This window comes from Triticum dicoccoides, chromosome 3B (assembly GCF_002162155.2).
Source record: "Triticum dicoccoides isolate Atlit2015 ecotype Zavitan chromosome 3B, WEW_v2.0, whole genome shotgun sequence".
In the NCBI taxonomy this organism is placed as follows: domain Eukaryota; kingdom Viridiplantae; phylum Streptophyta; class Magnoliopsida; order Poales; family Poaceae; genus Triticum; species Triticum dicoccoides.
The window spans coordinates 234226754-234235387 of record NC_041385.1 but is presented as its reverse complement, the minus strand read 5'-3'; positions in this window follow the sequence as shown (position 1 = coordinate 234235387).

The following is an 8634-nucleotide window of genomic DNA, read 5'->3' as shown; positions in this document are numbered from 1 at the left end:
CAGCGGCTGGTGGATGCTTGTCCATGGGTTGAAGTCATCAAGCACTCCGCCTGCATTGAAGGTGCCCGTCGGGCCCTTGCCCGTGCTAAGGTGCACTGGGGCAGGATGGACGCTGAGAAGCTTGTGACGGACGCGCCACCGCCGGGCAAGGAGTATCGCATGCCCGAGATGTATTATAAGGGTGTCCTGAAGGGTGCCTGCATTATTGCGGGTGAGTGCTCCAAAGATGTAATATTTGAGTATACTCGCATTTTGTTATCCTGTGCGCTGAAAACTTTGTTCATATGCGCTAAGCAACGCTTGTTAATTTAAAATATTACCTTCTGTGCGGCCGTTTATCAAATCTGAGAGATGGCAAGTCGTCGGCTTCAGCCCCCATGCCATGAGTGCTGGGGTGTTCGGGATAAACTTGAGCCCTCTTGTTCCCATTTTTGTGTCCATCTAGGGAGGCGCTCAACACAACGAACGAGGCAACCGGACTTATAATGCTTGAACACTCTCACTTAGCCATAGAATTCTATAATTTTAAATTTCGGTGAAGCCCCTAGTGTTCGGAAGGCCGAATTCGGGGCGCTATCCACGCCTGGGCCGGACAAAGCCGGTTCCTCGCTCTAAGCGACATAAGTCTTTAGGGACTCGAAAAAACCTCTCGAACAGCGACCGGCTCTCGCCTCATCATGATGGTCAGTTTTGGCTTTCTCCACTGAGGTGCTCGCCCAGCTCAACTGGGGCACAATCGCAGTGGTTCTCCCAGCGCTACCTTAGCCGATATAACGGAACGTAAGGTACCAAAACATGGGAGCAGGGCAAACCCAACTATTGACCCAAGACATGATTCGGAGCCGATGCCTATAATGCTATAAGTTCGGGGTGCCGCACTTATGAAAGTGTTCGGACTTATCACACCATAGTCTGGGGAACTTTAAGCCCCTGGTGTACTTAGCCGTACCAAAGTGTACGGATGCAACATGTCATAATTGAACATATGTGTAAGAAAGGAATGCAATTATAGGCAAAATGCGATGCATTGTTTATTCAAAAAGAAAAGGTACTGCCATGAATGTAGAACGATACAAATAGTGCGATAAGCAAGGGGTGGGACTATTGAACATGTCCCCCTCCAGGGGTAGGCTGCGGAATGGTGTATAAAACAGATATAATGCTCGTAATGGAGACCACCTGGATACTCGTCGTAGCCTTTCTCCTTCCCTGGCTGTTGCATCGTGAGTTCGGCAGGTCTACTACCGGACAGGGCCTCTGGTAAATGGAGTCCTGAGGATAAAAAAAAGGAAAGAAAAAGGATAACACACTTGGGAGCCCCTGGTATGGTTGAGCCGCACTCTGGGCCTGCCGTGGTCGTGCCCCTGCCCCTATGCCCATGGTATCTCCAGAGCGTAATGATGTACGCGAAGTACCGGTCTTGCAATTTTGCGAGGGCTGGGGTTGGGGCCGCATTGCTATGCATGCTCGGAACGTGCCAGGTGGTCTTGTTGTAGGTTACTCCGGGCACGCTTAGCAGTGTCCGGTCGTTAGCGGCCGGACTCGAGAATTGCCTTAAGAGGCTGCTCTGCACTTCTGCCGCGAGAGCCGCTGTATGCTCCTCCGTGCGGAGGGAGCGTTCAGTGTTTCCGTTGACCGTGATGACTCCTCGAGGGCCTGGCATCTTGAGCTTGAGGTATGCGTAGTGTGGCACCGCATTCAACTTTGCAAACATGGTTCGTCCGAGCTGAGCATGATAGCCGCTGCGGAACGGAACTATGTCGAAGATTAACTCCTCGCTTCGGAAGTTATCCGGGGATCCAAAGACCACTTCCAGTGTAACTGAGCCTGTACAATTGGCCTCTACACCTGGTATGACGCCTTTGAAGGTCGTCTTTGTGGGTTTAATCCTTGAGGGGTCTATGCCCATCTTGCACACTGTATCTAGATAAAGCAGGTTCAGGCTGCTGCCGCCGTCCATCAGGACTCTAGTTAGGTGAAACCCGTCGACGATTGGGTCTAGGACCAATGCAGCGGATCCGTCGTGGCGGATGCTGGTGGGGTGGTCCCTTCGATCAAACGTGATCGGGCAGGAGGACCATGGATTGAACTTTGGGGCGACTGGCTCCACCGCGTATACGTCCCTGAGTGCACGCTTCCGCTCCCTTTTGTGTATGTGGGTTGCGTATATCATGTTCACCGTCCGCACTTGTGGGGGGAAACCCTTCTGTCCTCTATTGTTCGGTGGCCGGGTCTCCTCCTTTTCATCGCTATGCAGCCCCTTGTCATTGTTTTTGGCAATTAACTTGCCTTCCTGCTTGAATACCCAGCAATCCCTGTTGGTGTGATTAGCTGGCTTTTCGGGGGTGCCGTGTATCTGGCATGAGCGGTCGAGTATTCGGTCCAAATTGGACGGACCCAGATTAGTTCTTTTGAATGGCTTTTTTTGTTGACTGGGTTTGGAGCCTCTGAATCCGGCGTTGACTACCGTATCCTCAGTATTATCGCCGTTAATGCGGCGTTTGTGCTTGTTGCGACGCGACCTGCCATTGCTGTCCTTGGTATCCAGACTACTAGAATTTTTGTTGAGGTTGTTACTGCGGGCTAGCCAGCTGTCCTCTCCCGCGCAGAAGCGGGTCATGAGTGATGTGAGGGCTGCCATGGATTTCGGCTTTTCCTGTCCTAGGTGCCGGGCAAGCCACTTGTCGCGGATGTTATGTTTGAAGGTTGCGAGGGCCTATGCATCCAGACAGTCGACGATTTGATTTTTCTTGGTTAAGAACCGTGTCCAGAATCGTCTGGTCGATTCATCTGGCTGCTGAATTATGTGGCTTAGGTCATCAGCATCTGGTGGTCGCACATATGTGCCCTGGAAGTTATCGAGGAATGCGGCTTCCAGGTCCTCCCAACACCCAATTGATTCCGCTGGCAAGCTGTTAAGCCAATGCTGAGCTGGTCCTTTAAGCTTGAGTGGGAGGTATTTGAAGGCATGAAGATCATCGCCGCGGGCCATGTGGATATGAAGGAGATAGTCTTTAATCCAAACCGCGGGGTCTATTGTGCCATCATAGGATTCAATGTTCACGGGTTTGAACCCTTCTGGGATTTGATGATCCATTACTTCATCTGTGAAGCATAGTGGGTGTGCGGCGCCTCTGTATTAGGCTATATCACGACGTAGCTCAAGCGAGCTTTATCTACTGTGTTCGGCCCGGCCGGACTTGCTGTATCCGGCGCGACGGTTGTCCTCGCGTATCGTGGGGCGCCCACGCGATCCGTAGATCGATCTTGATTGTCTTGCCTTATCCTCCAATATAACTCACAAGTCCGGCGCATTCCCCCGTGGCTTTGTACTTTTCAAGCGATGCCGGGGTACGGCTTTAGTGGAAGGCCTAGAGGCCTCTCTGTCGCGGCCACGAGGTGGCCGGTCGGCCATATTGTGCGCTGGTGATGTAGGTTTATATGCTTCCTCTTCTAATCGGGGGAGCAGCTTGCGTTTGGGGTAGCTTTTGGAGGGGCATTCGAGTTCGTACTCTTCGGCCGCAAGGACTTCAGTCCATCTGTCGGCGAGCAAATCTTGGTCAGCTCTAAGCTGTTGCTGCTTTTTCTTGAGGCTACTTGTCGTGGACATAAGCCTGCGTTTGAAACGCTCTTGTTCGACGGGATCCTCAGGCACGACGAATTCGTCGTCGTCGAGGCATGCCTCATCTCCGGAGGGGGCATGTAATTATCGTCCTCTACCTCTTCGTCTGCCGCTCTCTCGTGAGGGCTGGCTTCTCCGTCCTCCTGTGCTGAATCTTGCTGGAGGGGATTGTCTTCGGCACTGTCCGGGGTGTTATTGTCTCTGGTGCCGGAATCTCCATTCTTGCTGTGGCAGGATTTAGAGCGGTGCCGCTGACGCCGGCGCTTAGGCTGTTTCTTGGAGGGGTCTTCCTTCGCTGCTGCCTCGCCATTCCCATCCTTTGGGATGTCCACCATGTATATGTCGTATGACGAGGTGGCTTTCCAGTGCCCCATGGGCGCTGGTTCTTCATCGTCTCCGGCATCGTCGTCCATACCGTCGATGTCTTCGGAGTCGAAGTCTAGCATGTCGGTTAGGTCGTCGACAGTGGCTACAAAGTGGGTGGGCTTTGAATTTCTTCGTCATCCGCATCTCAACCCTCCTGACCGTAGTCCGGCCAGGGCTCTCCTGATAACGAGAGATACTTTAGCGAATTCAGGATGTCGCCAAAAGGCGAGTGCTGAAAGATGTCCGTACCGGTGAACTCCATGATCGGCGCCCAATCGGATCCGATTGGTAAGGGCGCCGGAGGTTCAGAGTCCGGCGAGGAGTCTGGCACATCGAAGTCATGAGCTTCACAAGGGACAGGGTCGGTATTCGGCTCCATCGCCGTAGAGGTAGCAGCCCCCGAGGCGGTGTCTAGCCACCCATCCTCGATCGGCGCAGTCGGCTCCGAGTTAAGGGTCGGAGCGGACTCTTGTGCGGCCTCCAGGGCACTGTCCGGCAGCAGAGCTAGATCATGCCCATCGTGACAGTGCGGCGCGCTTGGCTGTGGCTCGAATCCGTCAAAGATCAAGTTTCCGCGGATGTCGGCTGTGTAGTTTAAACTTCCAAATCTGACCTGATGGCTAGGGGCGTAGCTTTCAATCTGCTCCAGATGGCCAAGCGAATTGGCCCGCAGTGCAAAGTCGCCGAATACGAAGATCTGTCCGAGGAGAAAAGTCTCACCCTGGACCGTGTTGTTGTTGATGATCGAAGGAGCCATCGGGCCTATGGGCGACGACACAGAAGAACTCTCAATGGAAGCACCAATGTCGGTGTCAAAACCGGCGGATCTCGGGTAGGGGGTCCCGAACTATGCGTCTAGGCGGATGGTAACAGGAGACAAGGGACACGATGGTTTTACCCAGGTTCGGGCCCTCTCGATGGAGGTAAAACCCTACTCCTGCTTGATTGATATTGATGATATGGGTAGTACAAGAGTAGATCTACCACGAGATCAAGGAGGCTAAGCCCTAGAAGCTAGCCTATGGTATGATTGTTGTTCGTCCTATGGACTAAAACCCTCCGGTTTATATAGACACCGGAGAGGGCTAGGGTTACACAGAGTCGGTTACAATGGTAGGAGATCTACATATCCGTATTGCCAAGCTTGCCTTCCACGCCAAGGAAAGTCCCATCCAGACACGGGACGAAGTCTTCAATCTTGTATCTTCATATACTTGGAGTCCAGCCAATGATGATAGTTCGGCTATCCGGACACCCCCTAGTCCAGGACTCCCTCAATGATCTTGACAGAATCCAGCAGCATTGATAGGCTATCAATGGACGAACTCTTCATTGAGCATATAACATAATATTAGTACCCAAAGTGTACTCCAAGATGATATAAAACTTATGTGCACAAATGAAAAATGCAGCATATGATTACAAATGTGTAGATGATATTATACGGTACCTGAAAAAGTGAGGAGCCAAACACCAACTCCTTGTGGTTATTAAACGGGTCAGGAATTACACCCAAGGTCTCTAGTTTGGGCACAGAGACGACAGTTATTTCTGAATGTGTATAACAATTATGAAGGAGCAACCTTTCAAGTGAAGGGGCATCTTCGATGATGAGCTGCTATCCTTTAAAACAAATTCCAATGCTTTTAAGGTGAGGCGACTTTATTTGGAGACAATTGATACTGATTTCTATTCCCAAAACAATCAGCAAGCGCTCCAGCGCAGGGCAACTGGAGTGGATGATGTTGTGTAGTGAGGCCTCCGACAGATAAACCACCACAAGCGAATGTTTTTTTAGTAGTGGGAGTCGAAGCATTTGTACCAGATCATCTGGTAGATGGCACAGGCGAAGGTGGCGGTGTGGAGAGAGGAGGAAAACCGCAAGATGGACAACGGTGGTGTGGGTACGAATTCTTGGTGTGTTCGTGGTATGAAAGTTTTGTGGTAATGGTACAACTCAAACTGCTGGAGTTTTCCGAATTCAGGGGATGTCAGCCAAGCGTCCACCTTGCCGGGTATGGACAGCAGGTAGCGTGTCGGGATGCAGAGGCATTGAACGGGGCCCTACTGGTGAGAAGAGACGATGGCTCTAAGGAGATCAAATTCAGGAAGGACATATATCTGACGACAGTCGATATTGAGGGGCGTGGTGCGCCATAGAGGGCGCCACCAAGTTGAGAGGACTTGTGTGTGGCAGCAATCCTTGGTGGGGAGAAGCGAGATGATCTCCTCAAGGATGACGCCCGAGAGATCGCTGATGCGGTCCACCGGAGATTCTACCGGTTCCTCAGATCCTGGTGGGGGGGGGCTCGCCACTTCTCCCCGCGCTACCGGGTGCGGGATCTACAACCGGCATCGCCGCTGGCGGGAACCTCATCTTCTTGGCGCTGGGGCCAGCCGACTCCATTTTCCTTGTGGGCGTCGCGCCGAGCTCACGGGTTTGAGCCACGTAGCCAGAGACGAGCCTAGTGGCAGTGCGAGTGGGGAAGAAGGAGGGCTGGGGATTTCTGTAGGAGTGGAAGAATAGGAGAAGGAGTTTTCTGTACGAGTGAGGAAGAAGGTGAGCGGGGTTTTCTGGACGAGTGAGGAAGATTGGGGAGCGGGGGGAATTGGGTGGGGAGACAGAAGCGGGAGAGCGAGTTGTTCATGTTTATAAGGCTCGCTGCACTAACTACTCGCTTTTTCCCAAGAACCACTCTCTTCTTTTGCGTTGCTGCATTGGAGCTGGCGCATGGGCATGGCTGACTAGCCATGCATGCAGGATGCATGTGCCCGCCGGCCACTGCATGCGCCTGGTTTGTTACTAGGCTTATTTAATAGGGCGGTTATGGAGTAAATTAAGGAGATTTATTTTCTCTGTGTGCATCCACCAAATTAGAGGATGCGGTACTAGATGCAGACACTCACATTAAACTAACATTCAGAAGAACAAAAGTTCAGCATGTCTATGCATCTCAATGATTCACCATACTATAACCAATACAAAGCTATGAGAAGGTGTGGAAATAAAGAAAATCGGTCAATGCTTCTCTGAGCAAAGGGCCTCCCTGTGCACGCATTAATTTCCCGGGCATGCTTGTTTCTTCTCAATGTTGCGAGCACTTTGAGCATGTCAACTACACAGCTAGCTAGCTGCCTCATCTTGCAATTGATGCTGACACATTTGCTGCAAACACATGAGGCAATAGAGATGACTCAACATGAGTCCATATTGTGCAGTTCCCCTGAAATCATATTCATTGTCCTGAATCTGAAAAGATAGGAAAACAGTAGCTATACTTAAACGGTGTTGCAAAACAGTAGCACATATCAATAGCTCGGCATGACAAAACACGATCATCTGGACGAAGGGGATACTGACCTGCCTGAGGAAGATTATATATAATTTCATAAGTCCTTGGTTGATTTCCACCTTCGGCTGCACTGCTTGTTTGTTCCTCCACACATGACAGGATCGTTCCGCACTGCATTCAGCAAGTCAATGTACGAATAAGCTAATTTCATCTTGCGGTGCTCATTGTACCTAGTTACAAATGTAGGAATACCTGGAGCACCATGAGGTTAGCTGACAGCAGGTAGATGCAGCCATATAAATTTTGTGCGATGCTACCAAAATTGAGGTTTGTATCCCTTCCCGTTATGAGAATTCTTCTTGAAGTTGGTAGAATGTGAGAGCTTGTTCTTTGCATCAAACTTGCCTTTCCCCTGAGATTTGTTCTTGTTGTTTTGGGGCTGGTTGGGCTGGAAGTTCTTCTCGTGTACCATGTGGGCACTAGAAGCTCCCTCAGTGACCGGAGCACGTGTGTCTTTTTCTCTCACCTTCTCCTCAAAATCAAGAGTGCTAGTGAGATCCAAAACAGAAAACTTATGTCTCTTGTTTTTTAGAGAAGTAGCAAAATCGTTCCACGAAGGTGGAAGCTTGGCAATGATGGTCCCAGCAAAAAATTTGTCCGGCAACACACACTTAAAGTACTCAAGTTCCTTAGAGAGTGACTGTATCTCATCAGTCTGCTGAACAACAGAGCGCTCATCAGTAATCTTGTAGTCACAGAATTGCTCCATGACGTACAACTCATTGCTAGCGCCCGAAGGCCCAAACGTGGCCTCGAGCGCAGCCCACATGTCTTTGTTGCTGTCAAACGACATATATGAATCCACAATGGAATCGTCAAGAACACTCAGCAGGGCGGCTTTGAAGAGGGTATCCATGTTCTAAAAAGCTTCCTGCTATGTAGGATTAAGATCGCCCTCAGGCTTACCCTTAGTGGCGTCATAGCAGTACATGATCTGAAACCAATATACTGCTCTTGTGCGCCAGGCGGCTTCAAAAGCACAGCAAAACCACTCGGAGTAAATTGCCTATAATCAGGTTTTTGGATTGGATTGTTGAATATATGAGCAATTTAGTATGATATTTAATCCGAATCAGTAGTAAATAGATCATGACGACAATTGCAAACATCAAAGTAATGATGCGGACTAAACCAGGAGGACAGAATCACATACTATACAGCAGGGCAGAACCGATGTGGTTGATGTTGTCACTCATGTCGTTGATGAAGAGGTTACTGAGGTCGGGGAAGAAGGCTGTCGTTGAGGAAGTCGTCACTGGCAGCAGTCACAGGAGTGTGCTCCCCAAAATCCTG